A 21,099-nucleotide genomic window follows, 5' to 3' on the forward strand; every position below is an offset into this window, starting at 1 on the left:
GGACTGAAATGAGGGGTGACGTAGCTTCTGGTAGAAGGTTGGAGATGCATCCCTTATAACTACAGAGCAAATATACTGTATAGGCTATACAAAAGGGTCGTCTCTGGCAGTTTATCTACTTTGCCGCCCCCTTTATTTACCAATGTATTATCAGCAAAGGGCTATGCAGCTGTGCGTTTTGTGGTCACCCTCCCCTATCACCACCTTAAATAAAATAAAAACACCACCCTACCGATCGCAGGGAAAAGGAAGTCTATTTCAGAAGTAGTCATCCAAACACAGGGAGGACTTCCTGTCTGACATTCCTGACCTGGGCTGACTTCCTGCTTCTCCTCGGCTCTTCCAGACATGGACAGACAAATGTCTTAATTTCAGTCTTAATTTTTTTAATTAGCCGAAGGTTGAATTGTTCGATCTAATCAACAAGGCAAGTTTGAGAGGCTTGCAGCTGCATGAAAACAAGGGATCTTATTTGTAAATTATGGCCTAAGGGGTATTCGAAAAAAAAATTGTTTGTAAGAACAATTAACAATGTTTGACGCACATCCACTGCTTTGGAGCAAATGACTTGCATTCCAGCATAGCAAAATCTGTGATGTGGTCAGTGTTGGCCAATGGCCATGGTTAGGATTTTGTCTATAAGCATGAGGTTAGTTTTTGGGAAGCAAATTTTGGGGAACATTTGAGAATATTCATGTAATGACACTTTGGTTTAAGATTTGGCAAACAAAGGAAAGTCTCAATCTATCCAGTAGATTTTGGATTAGGTGCATGAACAAATGGATTCTTAAAAATATATCACAAACTAAGTTAAGATTCCTTTTAGAATGCTTTATTAAGTTTGAAGGTTTAGTGAAACATTTTAGACATTGAATGTAAAGTGCAAATAAAAGGAGTAGGAGATAAAACTTTATATTGAAGAAAAATTATTTATTCGAAGCCGGCAAAACTTCTACCATATAAAAGATTTTGTTTCTCTTATTGTTTTGTGAATTGTGTCCTCCAAACAAAAATTCCAGTGTTATATTTTTTGCTCTGTCTGTTGAGTAAAGAAGGAAATACTAAGCATATCTTCATCCAAGGGTCAATATGAGGAATACAATTTTTTTCTTCTAAATAAATGTCAGTTGTCACATGTTTTAAATGTTATAAAAGTTTTAATCAATTTATTAATTATGATGTTTGTTTGCTAAAACCATGATTTTCATAATTTACTTTTTAAACGTATAATAGGCAGGTTACAATGTGACAACTTACCCCATATTTGTGGCCCATCTATAAAAAATGTGACATGAGAGATATTGACAGGAGTAAAAAGTGCGACAATTAGTCCTAGACTACCTACCTAATTTTTTAGAAGGAAATCCAGTAAGCCAATAAAAACTAAAAATTTAATATTTGTCATGGGATTATTCTTAAAATTCAGTTTGAATTACAGTTCTAGATGGTCTTAAATGTTTAACATGACATAATAAGCTTGTCTGAATTATTCACTGCTGTGGTTGACACCCAAAGCTATGATGGATTCTATGCACAAAGTCCAGGCTTTCAAAGTCCGGGCTTTGATTGGCCCATTTAAAGTTGGGGAACACATTTGACTGCCAACAGCAAGCGTTGCCATATTTTAATGTCATTCAAGGGTGTTAGAATGAGCAGGAGATTAGATGGGGGGCCCCTAATTATTTTGGCTTTAGTTCTGGATTAACCCTCTGTTCTGTCGACTTCAATTCACACTCGCCGTTTGATGAAATGTGAACTGACATAAATTCCGCGGCTCACTTTCAATCCGATTATGCAGTTAAATCACCGCAGTTCGAACCCAAGCAAGAGACTCTGGCGGGTCCCTATTCTCCGGGTCCTCCGAAGCCCTGACAGCTCCTCCCCGAAACACAGGGACCCACGCTACCTCCTCACAGGACCCACGCTACACTCTTAACCCCACATGAATAGAGCCTATTCAGCGAGGTAACGCTCAAGCACAACCTAAATATTGTTTTTATGAGCCGCAAATAGGTGGCACCTCCAAAAAAAAAAGCTCGTTTCTTGAATTCCCATCGTTCTTGGTCTTTTTGAGGGAGGAATAGCGCCATGTCACAATGACCGGGCTTGTGTTGTTGGCCACATTTGGAACAAGAGGAACACAAGAAGCCGACATAGTAGCCTACCGTTGAAAAACGTTTAAATGCATAGCGTTAATTCGCCTAAGGTCGCGGAACACAATCAATTTTAAAACGGTGCCATAGAGCTAAAATTACATGGTGTTTAGCTATTTTCTCAAGGGAACAGCTTTGTTTTGGCAGCGCGAGAGAGACAATTTCTTTACAAAGCAGACTCTATACCCAGACAGCAAGCCAACATTGAATAAACATTGATTTTCCATCTGAATCATCATTATGGTTGATATTGAAATTTCAATGTAAAATAAATGTTGAATCACCATTAATATATCGATGAAACCTGACGTTATTAATGTTGATGGTAACAACATTGGAACAACATTGATCTATAGTTATCTTTATGATTGATTTAGCATTGATATTTGGTTTACCGGGCGATTGCCAATGTGTTGAAAAGTCATTGATTTAGAGTTGACCGGGAAACGACCTGTGGTTGAAAAGTCATCGACATATCGTTGACCGGGAAATATGATTGAAAATCCATCGATTTTTGGATGACCGGGAGATCAACGGGTGGTAGACCAACGAACTGCTCCGGACACCGCTCATTTCTGGACCCGGACCGATACGATCAGGTAAGCTTGCTTTATGTTCGATATTGTACTAAATCAAATAATGTTACTCGTTAACATGGTTATTTACTCGTTAACACGACGCAGTGCTGCAGACATTGAAATAGATTTTATTAAAATGTCTCCACGATCTGCTTTTGAAGAAATATGATATCGTACAGCGTACATTCAGTTCTGTCGCCTCCGTACCACACTGTACAACTCGACGTATAACGTTACATTCACATCACACGTTAACGCAGCGGCAGTTACACTCACAGAACACTGCACTTATTCGTGCACTTAATCACAAAAGTGTATTATTTGCTCGTGCTTTAAAGCTTTGCCGGTTATACATTTAATTGGCGTTTTGTTCTGACATGCACTTTTTCTGAGCGCGTAGGCCTAGCGGCAACTGAATTTATTTCCAAGTGTGCAAATATGTGGGTGTTCTCTGTTTAACTTAAAGGCTCATTTTTTGCATTGTACTTGTATTTTCTGTTTTAGACGCTCTTACGGCAGATGGGGACAGCCGGCGTCACCTAATTTAACTTTACTGGCTGTGCAAAAGTGGCTGTGCTGCGCAAGACCGAGCAGGAGGGACTGGACGACACCATCCAGACGTCAGAGGACCATGAACTGTAAATTGGCTAAAGAGGACAAATAATGAAATAAGGCTAATAAAATGAATTTGTTTTTACCTTAAACGTTGTGGTGTGGTCAGTGTTTTATAGGCTAGGCTATAGGCAGCTTTCAAATGTTTCCTCACTTTTTAACATCCTGGTTGTAGATAAAGCAGGATATTCATAGGCTATTTAATATAGGGCATTAATTTCGTATGCATAGCAATCATTTTCTATGGCTTAATAACGATTGAAATTCAATTGAAATCACGTTGATCCTTAGTTCAGTTGAAATTTCAACATTGTTTCAAACTTTCAATATTCCTGATAATTGAAATACCATTGAAATTACGTTGATATATGGATGGGATTTCAATGTTGTTTCAATATTAAAACAGGGTGCAAAATGATGTAGAATCAACATCAGAGTTCGACGTTGATTCAATGACTTAACGTTGACAACGGAATGTTGATTTAACATAGTTTCAATGACTGTTTGCTATCTGGGTAGCGCCTTCACGCAGTTTAAATCTTAATATTTATGTGGGTACTAAATGAGAATGTCCGAAATGATAAAAGGTAGAACGGTTTTAAATCATATATGCCAAGTTTGTAGTGATGTAATCTTTATAGGCTTTTCAGGTTTGTTTCAGTATTTTTAAAGACGCATTTTCCCTCCCCCACAAAAAAAAGAACTTTAATCAGGATTACAACAAGCAAAACATTTATTTGTTTTATTTATATGAATGAAAAAACAGATATTATCACTGGACTTGTTTGAAGAGGACACACACACACATAGCATATAGCAATTTATTGAACTCTCGGAAGTTTTTGAACTCATTTAAAATAAACAATTTAAAACATACATTTGTGTGCAATTTATTGAACTCTTTGAAGTAAATTGAACATTAAGAACCATAACCATTTTTTATTATTATTATTTCCCCAAATAAACCTTAAAATATAAAACAATCCCCATCAAGTCTTAAAACGGGAATACTCTTCATGTCCTTATTTTGGGCTGATTTGAAAACTTTCGCATGATACATACACAATTGTATTTTGTTAGGCCACCAGCAGAGGGCGATGTCGTCGCGGATCCTGCAGAGAAAGTGTTTTGAATTCATAATTCTGAAGCCATCTAAGACTATTTAGGGTTTCCCATGAATTTGCAATGTATTTCCACACTAATTACGATCACACGGTTCTGAATAATAAATACTTTATTATGTCTCGCAGCTGATATATATATAGTGTGTGTCTTTATGTTGACAGTAGCCTACTGACATATAAATGATGTATTATGGATATGGACTATAATAAATCATTGTGTGTGTGTGTGTGTGTGTGTGTGTGTGTGTGTGTGTGTGTGTGTGTGTGTGTGTGTGTGTGTGTGTGTGTGTGTGTGTGTGTGTGTGTGTGTGTGTGTGTGTGTGTGTGTGTGTGTGTGTGTGTGTGTGTGTGTGTGTGTGTGTGTGTGTGTGTGTGTGTGTGTGTGTGTGTGTCTATGATGGGGACTTCAACCTGAATCCACAAAGACTCATGCGGGACTCGTGGTCCCCATAGGAAACAAGATTATAAATCATACTAAGTGACGTTTTTTGAATAAGTAAAAATGCAAAAATGTAAAAAAGTTTCCTATGATGGGTAGGGTTAGTGTAAGGGGCAGAATATAGAGTTTGTACAGGATAACAACCATTACGTCTATGGCAAAGATAGTAAACCAGACAAGTGTGTATGGAGAAGTGTTTATGTGAAATATGTATATATGGAAACGTGATAATGTGACTAGTATTATATATAATAGTTCTAAATCATACTTAGAATATACTTTGTGTATATATATATATATATATATATATATATATATATATGTATATATATATATTTCATATATATGTTATGTTTAAAAACAACAACTTGTATAACCCTATGTTTTCTATAAAATGTTTCTTTTTCTTTCACCAAATACTTTTAATCAATTGCAACTATTATTGTTCAATTAAGAGTGGGGACTCTTGAAGAAAGATTTACTGGTCGTTTTAGCCTAAATTTGGGTCAAATATGGACGAACCCAACCGTTGGGTAAACATTTTTAGTTAAAAAATTTAACCTAACTGCTGGGTTTGTCCATGTTTGAAACAACCGAGCATTTTTTAGAGTGCAGTAATTTGCCTGAACTTTCCAACCCATGACAAGCAAATGTTGGACTATTTTTCTGTCCAGGCGAAGGAAACTGCAGTGAGCAAATTGAGTTCCTACATGTGCTTTTACTGTCTCACATTGATTGGCTCACATGGTCCTGACAACTGTTGATCCAGACAGGGCGAGGTTTAGAGAAATAAAAAATGGTGTATTAATGTATATGAAGCATTAGTTTCAGTTCAAATAGTTCTAGATACAATTTAGTTAAGAGTTCCTTTGCAAACCCAGCAGGGTTCAGTTTAAAAACTCTAAAACTACTGAAACTACAGTGAGTTTCACTTTGTTGCACATAAACATGAAGCAAGTTTCAGCATTCCGCTTTGTGGAATGTTTTGCTGAATCTCACATAATGTTCTCGAGTTGTTCTCTTCATATTTAACGCTTTTGTCCTCTTCCAACAAGTCCAGTGATTTTCCCAGGAGTAAGAAAGAGAGCATTGAAATCTCCAAATTGGTATGGACCTCACCAACTCGCCAAAGCCTCTTTGGCAAATCTGTTTGATTTGACACTCTTGTTTGCCGTTGCAAAATCTTTCTTTTGTAGTCTCTGGATAAGCTTAATGACTTCTTTAACTTGCAAGCGCCTTATATAAGAAGGATACTTACACAGAAGAACTGCTCTAATCGAAGTATTGCATCTGGAGGGAAAAGCATCAAATCTATGCAATTGAATTCATCTTAGTGAATAGTTCCAGGCATGTTATCATGTTACTGTGTTCAGAGGCCAGAGAAATGGACCGAAAAGTTGGAAACTGAGAGCAACATTGTGTGAGTATTGAGTACACAGCGTGGACCCACCACATCACAATTCAGGGCAAGCATGGCCACAAACGCCTGTATTAAGGGATCAATCAGGGTTTGAATGGACCAGCATTAACTGGTTTACTAACACCTGTAATAACTATCAAACAAGTGGTAATCTCATAAGCCCCCACAGCATTTACATATTCCTCATTAGCTTGTTCAAACCTGAAGGATGCACTTTCTCTCTGTTGGCGGTCTCAACTCCTGCACTCTGACTGCTTGGGTGGCTCGGTGGCTAAGTGACCGGTCTGAATGTGATATGTATATGTATGTAAGGGATTATCTGTATTAGCATCGGCGTTTACCGACGCGGCCATATTCTAAACATGGCTCTGGATAATTGGAATGGGAGGAGAAGATGCCTGATCCATTAGTTCATTCTGTTTGCTTAGTGGATGGGTCGCCCGTTCTTCAATTTCACCAGTGGGGAACGTTTTTGTGGAAAGGGTGCGTACGTGTGTGCGAGGACTTCTCGATGCTTACTAAACCTAAGCAGATTCCACGACAAAGCAAATGCCTTGAAGTCTTAGCATGGCTCGCACATAGTATCGGGAGTTAGACCAAATACTGTGGATTTTTCAAGTGACTCTTGAGGGAGTGACCCAATCAGACCACACAATCTGCGCTCTACAAGAGAGAGATCTTTGAAATGTATAAACACCTTGAAAAGCCCCATTCTTGCGCCGATAATGTGCTTTCGAAGCTCGCCATCAAATGTGCCGAAAACTACTTCAAAGAAAATTGAAATGTAACAAATTCTGTCAGGGTAGAAAAGGATTATTGTAGGGCTCTAAATAGAGCTCTTTCTGCCTGTATTGTGTTTTTTCTTTCTTTTTGGTTTGGTTGGTTGGTTGGTTGGTTTTCTTGAACAGCTGACTGAACATCTGTACTGGAATTCCGATTGCATCAATTAAATGGTAACACTTTACAATAAGGTTCATTAGTTAATGTATTAACTAACGAACTAACCATGAGCAATACATTTGTTACTGTATTTGTTCATCTTTGTTAACGTTAGTTAATAGAAATACAGCTGATCATTGTTAGTTCATGTTAGTTCACAGTGCATGAACTAACGTTAACAAGATTTTAGTTAAGTGTTAGTAAATGTTGAAATTAACATTAACAAAGATTAATAAATGCTGTATACGTGCAATTCATTATTAGTTCATGTTAACTAATGTAGTTAACTAATGTTAACTAACGAACCGTATTGTAAAGTGTAACCAATTAAATCTATACAGTCTGGTTCATTTTAAATATAGTTTTTAAAAATATTTTAAATAATATAATATAATTTCATATATTATATATATAATGTTTACCCTAGAAGCAGAAGAATGGAAGAAAAAAGAAAACCACACTGTAAAAAAAAACTGACTTAAATTTAGTACAATCAACTTGGATGTTTTAGTGATTTCAACTTAAATTATATTAAACGGACTTTATAAATTATACCGTATTAAAAAAAATTAAGTTGAAAATTGCTTAACTTGTTGATAGTAGTTTTACAGTGATGTAAAAATATGACAAAATATGTATTAAATATTTATAAATATTTTAAGTAACATTTTATTTAAATTTTACAAATGTATTTATATATATTGTATTTATTTTGTATTTATTCATATTTAAATATTTATATTATAATATATAGTATTTAGTGCATTTTATAAATATAATATAATATAAATATATTTATATAATATCATATATATATATATATATATATATATATATATATATATATATATATATACTAGGGCTGTGAAACGATTAATCACGATTAATCGCATCCAAAATAAAAGTTTGTGTTTACATAATAAATGTGTGTGTACTGTGTAAAATTATTTTGTATATATAAATACACACACATGCTTGTATAATTATTTTATATATATAAATACACACACATGCTTGTATATATTTTAGAAATATTTGCAAGTATATACTGTATATAGATTTATATACCATTTATATTATATATAAATATATTATATATATAAATATATTATATATATAAATATTTTATATATAAATAACAAATTTTTCTTAAATATATACATGCACGTGTGTGTATTTATACAAAATAATTATACACAGTAGGCTACACACACATTTATTATGTAAACACAAACTATTATTTTGGATGCAATTAATCGTTTCACAGCCCTAATATATATATATTTGTTTTGGTATTTATATTAAAATATGTATTGAAATAATAGCTAGTATTTTATAAGTATTATGTTGTGTTTAACATAATTTAATATAACATAATATCAATTCTATATACAAAAAATAAAGAATATACTTATTCAATATTTTAATGGCTAATTGTTCTAATTTGAAAGTGTTTTATACATAATAAATGTACAATTGTTGGTGCGTTTCTTTAAAGCATAGTAATGTCAAATTTTCCCCCATAATATTTCTCCAAATGACACCAAGTTAAATAGCTCACACAACTAGATAACTGTAAAAAAATGCTAACCTCCCCAACACAACATTTTCTAGTGACTGCTCACATCTAAATTTTTCAATTGGCCCAAGTGAAATTCTGCTCATTTAATTTTGTCAATTTGCAGAATTTCACTTGGGCCAATTGAAAAATGTGAGAGTGTGTGTTTTCTAGTCTAAATATCTGCATTGTTTTGATCACTTCATCTCAACATCCCCCTGGATTTTGGCCCACTTAACCCGTCAGTTTCTTTCTCTTTAGCCGTACAGGGATGGAAGCGTCCGGCTTCTGGTCGTGACAGGGGGCAGCTCAACCAGTGAAGAATGGTCCAGGCAGCTGGTGTGACTAAGCCATGCCTTGTAAGGACGGGGCGGAGTGGCGTAGACTGAAGCCAGGGAGGGAGGTGAGGCGGATGGGAAGGGGGGGGGGGGGGGGGGGCCATCAGGCTCTCCGCAGAAAACACTGTCTTTTACATCGCACCAACTGTTCACATTTTCAACGCCGACCCCCTTTTTTTATTCTTCCTGCCAGAGCTTTGTTAACAAAACAGTTTACTAAGTGCTGGTAAGACATGTGGTTAATAAAGTGCAGAGGGTGCTGTCAAAGACCTATGCCGTCCATATGGACCACGCCAAGCATCCGTATTGTCCTCCTGTCATTCCACTACTTAACAGGCCTAACTGCATTAGATCATTAGAAAATAACAGCACATGCTCAACCTGATGCTTCTGTTGCTAGAGTGCCATAATGCCCCCAAAAGCCAAAACTTGAAGTATAGTCGTTTTACTTGGGCAGTAGACATTTTTGTACTTTTTAAAAATTTTAAAGGCATTTTCCGGCATCACAATCATCTACATTTCCAACTTAATCTTAGCTAATATTTGCTGAGCGTCAAAATGGCTGAACATGATGTTATGATCTCTTAAAGATATAGTTCACCCAACAATGAAAAGTCTCTCCTTAGAGTAAATGATGAGAGATATGTCGCTTCAAACCTGTATGACTTTCTTCCCCCTGCAGAAAACAAAATAAGATAATCTGAAGAATGACCCCATTGCTTTTAATTGTGCAGACAAAAAAAAAACGGCGTTTGTTATGATACTTTCGTTCTGTGGAGCACAAATAAAAGTTAACAACATAAAGGTGAGTAAACGATGACAGTATTTTCATTTTTGTAACAGAAAATGAACCGTTTGAAACACTATCTGCACACTGTTTGCCAACGAAGTGTTCTGCTCCACTTCGGATGATATGGCTAGTGATATAATGTGACTTTAACTAGATCATCTTTTCCTTATTCACACAGTAAGATACCCTGGGGAGCTGACAATGGATCCTTTGAGAGAGGAAGGGAGGTCTGCACTGGCCAAAGGTTAAACAGGGCTTTTGGCTGGTGATAAATCACTATTAAATGAGGCCTGCATTGCGGCGCATTGTCGTTGCTCACTTTCAAACCCATTACCTTCTGGTTGTAAAGCTGACACAGCTAATGAACTGACTGCTTTGAACTGGGGCCACAATATTGACTGGTTGCTTGGGGCAGATGTCTCAAGTCAAGCGACTAGTAAATGTACATTTGATTAAGAAAGACTCTTCGGGTCTTTGGGGGTGGAGATATTCTGAGGGGGTGAGGCTGCTTGGATAGCAGGGGGCTAGTCTACACTAAATGAAAACACTTGAGGAAGTTCATATTAAAACAATTGGGCTGACTGAATCAGGCTGATGAAAGAGTGTAAGGCATGCTGTTTGATTTTGCCAAAAGACAAAAGACTGCTAATGATTAGCCGAGACGTGGTCAACTCACTTCCTCTAGGATACTGATGCTTTTCTGGTGCTGATGCTGGGTTTGACTGAGTTGATTGACATTTGTGAAAAGTGAAAGAATTTTGTGTTTAAAGAATATGTTGCTTGTGACATATACACTAATATAAACCTTAATTTAGTCCAAAATACTTTTTTAATTATAAAACAATAGATTAAAAAAAATTAAGAGTTTTTGCTTGATATGCTTTTGTCTTAAAAAAATAATTTAATGCAATGACCTATTTTCTATGTGATTTGAAATACTTTTATTGCCACTTTTAGACATACAAGTAATGAATATATTGCTAATTTTCACTATTCACAATAAATTCATTTTCCACCTCTATTGCAGAATTCAGCTCATAGTGATCTTTAACAGCTGAACCCAGTTGGAGGAAAGGCCCTAAAAGAAGCATGACTAACCGTTATCTTGTGTTGCCGGTGAAGGATGGGGAGCTGAAGCAGTGTTGAGATGTGCTGATTAGCATATAATTGGTCCTTTTGTATTAAACACAAGGAATTAGCCTCCTGTTCAGCGTGCTGTTAGCAGCCTGGTTTCCCATTCATTTCAAGAGAGAGCGAACACACGGCCTGCTGGGAACTGCACCTGACAGAAATGGAAAATCACCAAAAATGAATCTATCTATCTATCTATCTATCTATCTATCTATCTATCTATCTATCTATCTATCTATCTATCTATCTATCTATCTATCTATCTATCTATCTATCTATCTATCTATCTATCTATCTATCTATCTATCTATCTATCTATCTATCTATCTATCTATATTATCTCAATATCTATCTAAATCTATCTATATCATCTAAATCTCTATATCATCTAATCTATATCTACCCATCTACTGTATATAATCTAATCTATCTATATATCTCTTTATCTAAATACAACTATCTATAAATATTATCTAAATCAGTCTATCTATCTATCTATCTATCTATCTATCTATCTATCTATCTATCTATCTATCTATCTATCTATCATGATTTTATGATCTTCCATAATCAATTTCCTGATGTTTTCTTCATTTATTTTTGCCCAGTAAATGATCTTTCATCTCTTGATGATTCTCCGATCACTTAAGCTAAACATGTAATCTGGTTATTTCACACTCGTCCGTTATCCACACAGTTACACCATTAGTCATCATATTGACCCAGCCATTTTCATGGTGCGCCCGTTGTAAATTTGTTGTTACATGGTGTGTCTGCCACGGTCCCCGCAGCATATTTGTTTGGGTCGCTCGCATGTGTGTGTGTGTTTGTGTGAGAGTGTGTATAATGCTTATGCAGGGGAGTGTGTGTAGGGCCTGCCAAGCTGCCCCCCTCCATCTCTGATAAATGGACTGTGGTCAGTCTGGGGGTGGTGGGGGGTTCACGAGGCCCCACGGGGCCAACACTGCTCTCGGATGCAAGGATGAGGTGGACCCACGCCAATTATGGTCTTTTGTGTGTGCTAACTTTGTGATTGACATCGGGTCTACCCTCTCCCCATGGACCCCATTTACACATACTGGCCAGTAACTGACCTGCACAGGGGAGGCAGCGCATTTACCGAACTCTCAACTGGCTTGGCCCTCGGTCGCTTGCAGAGTTTTTAAGCAGAGATTAACTTATGACTTCAGGTGAGACGTTTGTTATTTTCTCATACAGCCACTTTGTTGGATTAGCGAAACATGCTTAAAAATGACACATTTGTGAAGCAAGATCAAGTGTGGGTAAAAGTTTTTGCTACTTTATACGTGTAAAGATCGAGCATCAGTTAGGGGTCATTAAGGCATCATCTGTAAATCCCACACATTCCTGCTCATGAAGACACAAGCGTCAGCAGCGAAATGATCTCATTGTGACTTTCTCTTTAATTTTCAATCAATTTATAAGGGTTTGCCTTTTCCTGCCTCTATCAATGAGCTCTCTTTCTCTGTCTTTTATTTTCTCCCTAAAGACAGCTGAATGAGCATGCAAGAAGATGTGAGCATAATGACCCCGGCAATGGTGACAAAGCCTAATTGGTCACGGAGGCCAGTGGCTAATGAGCTGAAAAAATGAGCCCATGGGTGTGTAATAACTGTATTTTCCTCCATTTCTTCTCCTTTAGTCACAGTCCTGTGTGGCATTTTTAACCAACTAAAATGGCACCAGATGCAACAGGGCTCAGACATTTTGACTTGAATTGGGAAACCATATGTTCAGATAAGTCATGGTTTCCCTTTTCCCACAGGCAGGGGCCAGTGCATCTGTGAGGAAAAGCACTGGTGGCCAGGAAGCCTTGCTTTACGACTTTACACAAGAGCTTACGGTCTTGGACAGCATTACTTAGGCATAAGAGGGTTTTTGCTTAAAAACAAAACAAAACAAAGGGTAAGGGAGAGAAAGGGATAGAAACAAGGATGTAATAGTGAATGATTGAGATGTGATTCTTTTCGCCTTACTCAAAAGGAAAAAGCCTTAAAATTGACAGTTATTTAAAATAAAATAAGTTTACTTAGTTCAGAATATGAAAATGATGTCATCATTTTCTGATAGCTTTTTAAAACCAAACTTTTTTTGTGGAGTTAAAGAAGAACATATAAGCTGCTCTTTTCTGTACAAAGCACAATTTCAGTCTTTGCATCACACAAAGCTATCATATGGCTTCAGAAGACTTTGAATATAGCACACAAGATGTATGGACCGCTTTTATTATGTTTTTTTTCTCCTTTTTGGAGCTTGACAGCCCCAGTCCCCTTCCACTTTTATTATATGAATATCTATTTTTGTGTTTCACAGATGAAAGTGTGAGTAAATGATGACAGAATTCATGTTTGAGTGAATTATCCTTTACAAATATATATATAATATATAAATAAATATATATAAAAATATATAAATATTTTTAATTAGTGAGCATATTTCTGCTTGTTTGGTTTATGTGCTGTGGAAAACCCTTTGGCACTGAAACCTTAAACACAGGTTTTATTTAACCAGCTCTTGCTGCTCACTTCAGATTCTCCGTGACTTCAGTCAAGTGAAGTTACTACCTCAGTTTTTTTTTAATATACTGCACTTCTTGCCCTTATGAACCTGTTGAGAGCCTCTGAAAGGGACATGAGGAGTGCTACTGGTCCCTGAAAATAGTGCTGACTGTCGGGCCGAAAGGGGGAGAGTCTGCTTTTATTCAGTGCCTAAGATAACAGCATACAGAATGATAGACTTCTCTGAATTGTTTGTTCCTCTCGCCCATTGTTCTTCCCTCCATTCAATGAGTCTCTTAGCCGCACTTGAGGGGGGCCGTCACAGGTAGGAAGGCAACTGAGCTTATTCCCAGCACATGCTTGATTGCCTCCTTATAGACTCTCACTCTCAAGGCTCTGAAAGGCCTTGGCGGCCTGGTGAATAAACTACTGCTCGCTTCCATAAACTTTTTCTCCTCCCGAATTTTCCGAGGATGTGAGCAGAGGAGCTCAGAGCCAGGCTCGGGGGAAGCGTCTGAAAGGGAGTCTGTTTGAGAATCAAAGCCCACTGGGTCCACCCTCTCTGCACACGCACAAAGAACGGGGTGCACCAGACCCTGCCCACCGAAGAGCAAACTTCTCATTTTCACCAATGCAGGTACGGCCTGCAAACCACGTAGCGAAACTACTTTTTCTTTAATGAACAAAATATCTAAACGTGCTTCGTTTCTTGAAGACACTGGTTCTATTGGTTGCCAAACATTGTGCTTCTGTTGGGAACCTGATAGTGAATGAAGATCTCATTTTAAATTAACTTAGCGCTGTACAGTGAGTGATTGTTTGTTGAAATCAGTTTGACCTGTCTTGTCTCCTTCCTGTGGATCGTTCTTCTCTTGTTAATGAGGATAGACTGACAGTGGAGCATGCTGGGCTTTGGTACCAGATCTTTAACTACTTTAAAGACATGTTAACTATTACCAGCAACGTCAAAGGGTTTTAAGCCAACAAGACAATGTGGATGCCGACAAACGCGCTTTTACAGATCATATGAAAGGGATTGAGTCATGTCATGCCAAAGAGTTAGACAAAGAAATCACATCAGATCTTATGTAAAAAGAACAACACTTGCATAATAGTAGTTTTGGAGCATCAGAGATCAAGTAATCCTCCATATTTTGACTTAGAACATAGAATGACGTCTCTTTGAAATCGGCAAAATATTGTTGCCATTCAGACTTAGCGCCTTCATTGCTTTCTGGACTTAACTGAGCTTTTTTGGCTTAATCGCATAATCATTCAAATTTGAGAGACTGAAAGCAGTAGTTTGAGGACATTTTTTATGTTTTCACATATATGGGATATTGCTTTCTGACACTCGCATTTTCTCCAACTGTTTAAGGAATGTTGTAAAGATGTCCATCAGAACATTTTTAAGTGGGTTTGATTGACATTGTCTTTGAGAGGGAATAGACTCTGCTTAAACATTGTCTTTATATGCTCTGTGTTTAGCTGTTGGACTGTGACCCCTCCATCTGTTCAGGCTAATCTGCCCATTATTTGGACACTAACTTCTTTCTCATGCAGGATACACTGAGTCCTCCATCAGCAAAGAATTTGAGTTTAACACTGTATGCATGATGTTAAATTACAGCAGATTTGTAAATCAATTGAACTGACTTTGTAGGGTATACTACTAGCTTAACGTTCTTTAAATGTTGAGAAACTGTACTTGTTTCTGATTTGTCAATGACATTGTGCGTTCAGTCACTTTGAATAATCACCACTATATTGTATAATTGACCGTTCGCAAAAGACCCGCTCCCTTTAGTTACTATCACTATGTCCGACAAGCTACGCCGCTCTCACGCCATGTTCACACGCAGTGAAAAATACATTGCGGAGCAGAGAGGACACTGACAACGAGGTGACTGGTGACAGACCAGGTTACTTTTGATATTAAACAAAGTCTCAGCTTTCAAATTTGGTCATTTCATTTTCTACTAACTCTCCTGACTGCTTTGTCGGACAAAATGGCGGATGGCGAAGTATGATTGGTCAGACCACCTGTCAATCAAGCTCCCGGCGAAGGGTCAATTGCCTATTGTTCCCCGCAGCTGTGCTAGTTTCACATATCATTCCGCTGCCTTTTTCTTTTTGCTTAATAAAATAAAAGGTTTTAAAATTACATTCAAATAATATAATTGGTAGTCCTAACTAAATCTAAATGAGATATATTTGAAGAAAAATGACCAGTTATTGCACACGTCAGTTCTATATGAGGCCATTTTTTATGTTGCTTGGCATACAAAAACAGCTAGATAGATATATAAACAAATGACACACACACACACACACACACGCACACAAGCGCTTCGCATATGTGAGCGTGCTTTCCACACAGCGTGCGAGTAACGCAATGCGCTTCCTTTTGTATATTCTTGCACTTGAATATTTAATCAGTCCAAGCTTATACTTTCAAGCTGATGAAGCGCTGGCTGGTCAATGAGCGTCGTTCACGTTTGTTCACATTCATGCATTGTTAGAATTCATAAAAATGTTACCGGCCGACTGGCAAGTGACTCAATTCCCACATGCACACCAACTATTTTTTACTCGCATTTGGCGCTTGGTGAGTGTGAATTTTACGCCCTGTTTATTTGAATTAATGTAGCTTAATTTAATGGCTTCAATTGGTGTATTGCTTTAATTGGACACACACACTCACACTTTAATTAAATATCTCCTCGTTAAAGCATTTCCAACATGGTTCATCGCTAAATGACACCGAAGGCCACACCGGGCCATGGTGTACAATGACTGACAGCCTGAGGAGTGACATCATGAACCTGGACACCCCAAGCAGTGACCAAATCCCCTCAAGATCACAGGATCTCTCTGCTTTAAAGCCACTGTTTATAATCTGACTTATCACTGAGTCACTCAGGGTTGATGCAGAAGATTAGAAAAAATCTCAAAGAAATATGAGAGAACAGCTTTTCGTGCCTTTTGTTGCCGGCCTTGACCCCATGTGTCTTCCCAGTCGAGAGAAACTATAAGCTTAGATCAAGGAAAACATTAAAGGGAGAGAGAAAGAATAAGAAGTAAATGTATTCATAAAATCAGTAGGCCCCTGGGAATGGGATTTATGTAGAGCAAGCTGTTACCTTTCATATGGGAACCTGTTTAAGTTGTCTAAGTGAGAGAAACACTGACTGAATTTTGACAGAATTGTTTTTGAGTTGTTGCCGAATGTAAATCTCAAAGTAACGCATAAAACGCAAAAAGAGAAGTTTCTTAAGGAATTATTCTCTGTCCCATCTGGAGCGACGCTTAATGGATAGCGGATCCCCCCACATACACCCCCGAATCCCATCTCATTCAAGTGAAGTTGTCCATTAATTAATCTCTATGTTTTTCTCTCCAAACACTTCTTCTGTGGCTCCTCTCTCCTTTCATGGTCGTTTTACACACACACTCGTGAGCAGCACTATGGGAAAGAAAGCCCTATAGTCAGCCACAAGTGTCTTAATTAAGGCAGAGAATTGCAAGCAGGCTCAGCTTATTTGGGATTCCTTTCTTGCATGCCGAAAGAAGCCAGGGAGAAGTGTGAAGTTGCACTTTAAGTTCAGCTTGTTTGCCGCTGCCAGTATAAGGTCTTAATAGATACAATGACTTGGAGAGGTTTTCAAATTAAAACTGGCAAGACCCCTCCACTGCCCATGCCATTCACTCTCATTATTTCCAATATGAGGAGCTGAAAGGGAGAAGAATACAGCATCTTCAAAGTCCCCCTTCAAATAACCCTTGTTGGTAATTAACAGTGTGGATAGGTATCGTCTTAGTTTGTCATGGAGAGATGAGGGTGAAGGTTCTGGGTGTCTGAGTCTTCTCATTTCAATTGCGAATTAAATACTGTTTCATTTCTCAAGGAAGCTTTCCAGCCTTTCTAGAAATGTGAGGAATTAATGAGCAGAACTCAGGAAGACTGACAACACTGCCTCTGAATATGCTCAGATGACAATCTTATTGCTCAGAGGTTGCTCATGAGATCTGAAATCCTCGGTTATGTTTTATTGTGGTATATTTTAAATGGTTAGTTCACCCAAAGATTACTTCTGTCATTAATTACTCACCCTCATGTCGTTCCAAACCTGTAAGACTTTCGTTCGTCTTCGAAACACAAATGAAGATATTTGAATGAAATCTGAGAGCTTTCTGTCTCTTCATTAACAGCAGCGCAACCACATTTTACCACAGCACTCGTTTTGCTTCATAAAGTTGAGGTTACACCACTGGAGTCACATAGATTACTTCAATGATGTCTTTAACTTTCTGGGGTTTAAAAGTAGTAGTTGTGATAGCTCCCAATGGAGGGACAGAAACCTCTCAGATTGCAGACCTTCATTTGTGTTCCAAAGATGAACAAATGCCTTACGAGTTTGGAACGACGTGTATTCTCGAGTAATCGGTGAGTAATTATTGACAGAATTTAAATTTTTGGGTGAATTAACACTTCAAAGATATTCAAGTATATTTCTCTGAAGATTAAAAACAGATACAACTGAGACATTTTTGAGTATAGAGTTATAAAATTAGTGTGAATGTCATGGATTAGATCATTTGGAAATCTTGGAAGAGTTTGACGATAAATGTTTGAATTCATACTAATTTTTTCGACTAGTTTAAGGTTTGTTATCTTGGTGAATTTGAGCACAGTTTAAGATGTTGATGAAATCTGTTTTAAAACTCTGGAGAAGCCGCATGTGAGAATAAGGAATTTATTTTATTTTATCAAAATACAGCAAAAACATAATATTGTGAAATATCATTACAGTTTAAAATTCTAATTTATTACTGTGCAAAGCTGAATTTCCAGTAGCCCTTACACTTAAGTGTCACATGATCCTTAAGAAATCATTCTAATACGCTGATTCTTTAAAAAACAATCAAATCTAAACTTTTGACCAGTATAATCAATTTATATAGTTATTTGTAATATATAATGATTTTTTATATGACCTCACTTCTTTCAACCAGAATCTGTTTAATATTGCTTGCAACTTGAAGATTTTACAGTTTCTCTCAAAACAACAGTTTCTCTAAAAACAGTCCAATAGTCTTGTGGCCAAGTCCTTGGACGTGACTTGGCTCAATGTCTATTAAGAATACTGTTCTCTTTGAGACGACGGCCCTGAATTCATCCTCATTTTCACTCATCTTTTCAAACTGCCCCTTTTGTTCAAATCAAGAGATGGGAGAAACCATCAGTATGTAAATTGCATGCTCATATGAGACTTGCTCATGTTGCTCTATCTATTGAGCCACCCTTTCTATTCCCAGATTTATCCCTAAAAAAAGAGAAACAATTATTTGGATGACAAAAGAGTGGGGGGTAACGACTCGTAATGCACGCAAGAGAAATCACATTGGTGGGGGAATTACAGAATAATTACACATATGCCCGGATTGCCAGCATTCATGGGCTCTGACAATATTTTAAGGATTAGAGATGTTAGTGGCGCGGCCCTCTGCTAGAGAAGGAGCTAGCAGATGCATTCAAATGCAAAAGCATACCGTTAGGAGGGGGTAATGCCGTCTGTCTGTACCGCTCGATACACTTTTGTGAAGGGCGTCCCATCCAACAGATTCGGCCACTTGATGCCCAGATCTGCTCTCAGGGAAGAAGTAGTTAACAAAGACGGACAGCCTCTTTAGGATAAAAGTAATTATCTTGAAGCAGATAAAAGTACTGCTTGACTGAAGCCTTCAGAAAACTATAACAGATAGCATATTTCTGTCTTGAACGTAATCCGAAAAGTTGAATGCATGACATGGAACAGTTTGATTTGGAGTGAAAAAAAAAAAAAACATTGAAAAGATGTGTTTTTGCTGATTTCCTACAATGTCCTAGATCAACGGAAAGGCAGAAAAAGTATATTCTTTTAAAATAAATATTCCAGTTTCAACACAAGTTAAGCTTGATTGACCTCATTTGTTGCATAGTATTGATCACCACACAAAATAATCTTGATTTGACGCTTATGTTCTTGTAAAAAGGCAAAAAAGGAAGTTACTTTGATGCATTTACAATAGAGGCGAATGAGGCCAATTTATGGGGGATTTAAAAGTAGTTTTTGTTTTTGTTTTATTATTGTCTGTATTATTTGAGCTGTAGAGTGGTTTAAATCATTTCTACAGTAATTTTAAGAGTTTTAGTGTTCTTGACATTAAGTTATCATGGCAACAGTTATAAAATTGGAAATAACTTCAAACAGAAAAGGTTTTTAGGTTTTTAAGTGATTATATCACACTTACATCATGTTAAATTGCATATACGTCTTGTGGCTATACAATTAGAAAGGGAGTATTTTAACGTTTATGGATTGGCTCCATTCATTCCCATTGTAAGTGCCTCATTGTAACCCAGATTTTTGCTTTTCTCTTCTTTTTGTAAGAAAAGGAGCGACAAGTGGCAAATCCACAAATGCCCAACTTGTATTACCACCTGAATATTTATTTAAGGCTGATAATCACTATTTCCATTTACACCCCCTCCCCCCCACACACACACACACAAAAGTTTATTTTTAAATTAGCCTATATGATTTTTCTAAGTTTTTAAAGCTGCAGGCAGCAGTATCTTGTCTGTACGGTCCATGAAATTCCCTCATTGTTGATGTTTAGACATGGAAATGTAAGGCATTCATGGGAACTAAAGCCATGAAAAATGGATGAAATTACAGTCTGTTCGGGTGAAAGGGCCAGAGCAGGCGAAGCACAAAGGCAGATATTCTGGTGTTAAAAGTCTGGTGGCTCTCTAACAGGTGAAGGCCTCCAGTGTGTGGCGACGGCACGTGAATGTGACCGGACAACAGGCGTCCTGCTGGGAAACCACAAAGAGGGAGCAAACACCATAACCACCAAGACACTGAGCGCATCAAGTGCCTGCTTTCACTCTCGCCTAACCTTTGGACTTCTTCAAGTGTTACAGATATGGCACATTTTGGCAAACCAGTAGCAGCCAATGGGAGATGAATGACCAGTGAACGCTTTCATTTGCAGAGACCCCTTTTCAACAGGGGCTAATATGCGGAGAGCAGGCGTTGCTTGGAAATAGCCGCAAGTTCCTCTTTGCTTTTTATCTCTCTGTGTGTGCATGTGTGTGTGACGGCAACCCTTGAGAAATCTGATTTGGGGCCCTGACTGAAAGGAAGGCAGGTTGAGCGTGTGTTATAATCTTAGAGAAGGTATGGTGAACATGACACGGCTCTCAAACTGAGGGCAAAATGTGCAAGTGATTGCTTTCTGAAGAGGAATGCATTTGTTTTTTTGTCTTATTTGTTGTCTGTACTTTCGTCTCAGATCTACAATTATAAATATATAGTTATATGAATATATATAATTTAACTATATTATAAAATCTAAGAAGAATTATTATAGATTTAATCTATGTATTCATGTTGATTTCATAAAAAAAAAAATCTATAATACATTTAATTTCATGATTTCAAAAATGTGG

General features: G+C 37.3%; 2 long non-coding RNA genes across 2 annotated transcripts; both read left to right on the plus strand.

Moving 5' to 3' along the window:
- Positions 1-1,528: 1,528 nt before the first annotated feature.
- Positions 1,529-11,282, plus strand: LOC306993793. The gene is made up of 4 exons (XR_013796532.1): positions 1,529-1,965; positions 9,085-9,226; positions 9,844-9,966; positions 10,130-11,282. It is a non-coding gene; the product is annotated as an uncharacterized lncRNA (long non-coding RNA).
- Positions 11,283-11,604: 322 nt separating this feature from the next.
- Positions 11,605-13,362, plus strand: LOC306993852. Its single transcript, XR_013796550.1, has 3 exons — positions 11,605-12,272; positions 12,593-12,704; positions 12,869-13,362. It is a non-coding gene; the product is annotated as an uncharacterized lncRNA (long non-coding RNA).
- The last annotated feature ends 7,737 nt before the right edge of the window (positions 13,363-21,099 follow it).

This window comes from Phoxinus phoxinus (genome assembly GCF_949152265.1).
Source record: "Phoxinus phoxinus genome assembly, chromosome: 25".
Lineage (NCBI taxonomy): Eukaryota > Metazoa > Chordata > Actinopteri > Cypriniformes > Leuciscidae > Phoxinus > Phoxinus phoxinus.